This window comes from Cyprinodon variegatus, unplaced genomic scaffold (assembly GCF_000732505.1).
Source record: "Cyprinodon variegatus isolate N-32 unplaced genomic scaffold, C_variegatus-1.0 Scaffold201, whole genome shotgun sequence".
NCBI lineage: Eukaryota > Metazoa > Chordata > Actinopteri > Cyprinodontiformes > Cyprinodontidae > Cyprinodon > Cyprinodon variegatus.
The window spans coordinates 1,078,081-1,079,869 of NW_015150654.1; positions in this window are offsets into that span (position 1 = coordinate 1,078,081).

Genomic DNA, 1,789 nt, shown 5'->3' on the forward strand with positions numbered 1-1,789 from the left:
AGTCAGAATTCTGACTTTTTTCCCATACTAAACTGAAATAAAATTTAAAAATCAGTTAAATTTTTTTTTTTTTTCCCAGTGGCCCTAATCCGCTTCCGTAAAATAAAATCTAGACATGAAACTTTATGAAAACGCATAGTTTAAAAAAAGCTTTTGAGAATTATTATTCATGTTTTTCATGTTATTTTTTTCAATTATTCTTAATTTTTTAGATTTTCAGTTTTTATTGTATTAAATTCTCTTTCTTTTATTACATTTTACAAACAGTACTATTTTAGAAAGTTACAGATCAAATTCTCTTCACTTCAAGCCCAATAAAAATGTTTTTTGCTCCTGTCCCTGCAGACTAATAGAAGACCAAAAGTAAGACAAATGTGAAATGAAAAGATTGCTATGCGTAAAACTAGATAGGAAAACAAGAAATTGGGGAAAATAATATTTGATAACATAAAATATGTAAAAAAAAAAAAATGAAAATGGAAAAAATATATATATAAAGAAAAAAATAAAATCTGAAAAACAGAGTTATTCTCAAAACCTTTTTTTTTTTTACGTTAAGATGTATCATTTCTGGGAAGTATTTAAATGTTTATTTCAATTTACCCAATGTTTTATTTTTCTTTGCTTAAAATAATAGAACAGAATCCAGCACTTCTTATTTTCCAAACCATTATCATATCCAACACATTTTCTAATGCGTTCACTGCTACATGAATGCATTATATCAAACATCCATGCATAGGATGCAATAGGATGTGGTAATGCCTTTTCATCGTTTGAAGAGACTTGTGTGGTTTGGTATGTTTACAACCAGTGATGCTCACATGCATTATTACACTATTAAACAGATCTGCTTAAACCCATGATCAGGAAACTGGTTTGAACCCTTCATGCAGAAAATGATCTAAGATGTCAAGTGAGGTGCAGCATATCTGTTCCACCAAATACTGCATCATTCTGCCAGGATCTGCTCAGATACCACAGCTGTTTGCTGTTTTCTGCTGCAGACATGTTCTCATAGTGAACATGTCCCACTGAACGCATGAAGCAAGCCAGGTTCAGACACTTTGACCTTCATTGTTGAACCTGCAGGAGGCAGAAGTTCATGTGGCTTGGAGCTCACATCCATCCTCATCATGAACAGCGGAGGTTCTGATCCAGAGGAAGCCACAAGTTGTGTCACATGACTGGAATACATTTTTATGGAGATCCTGTCGTCTGGTGACCTTCCAGGGCGTGGAATGCGTCAATAAACCTTCATAACACCTAGATATTAATTTTTATTTTGGTGGGGGGGACCCAGGTGACCAGACAGAGACGGTGACGCCGTAGATGCGTCTAAATGCGTAAAACCAGGATCGCAACTAGTCTGCGCTGTCTTATTAGAAAAGAGGAAATCTTTTAGTGTTTACCTCAGTGGTGAAGTGCTCCGGGCAGCCGTGCCGTGCCGGGGATCCTCTCTGATGCTGCCGTGTTGCAGAATGTGTCAGTCTGTCTGAGCTGCAGCATTCCTACTTCTGCATCCAGCAGCTCTCTGATCACACTGAGGGAAAATCCTCCTCGGTCTGACTGCAGCTCTAACTCTACTTGCTGGCACCGCTAAAGATGAAGGTCTGATCAGAAAGCCTGCAGCCTGCAGGGCGCGCGGCTGATCGCTCCATTAACAGACAATCACTTGTGCAAACTTGATGCTTCTCTCAGATCAGAGGAAACCGGCTCTTAGTTTGTAGAATTGGTCCAGGTTATTGGAGAGAGGGAAAGTCATCCCAACTGTTGCCCAAATCCACGC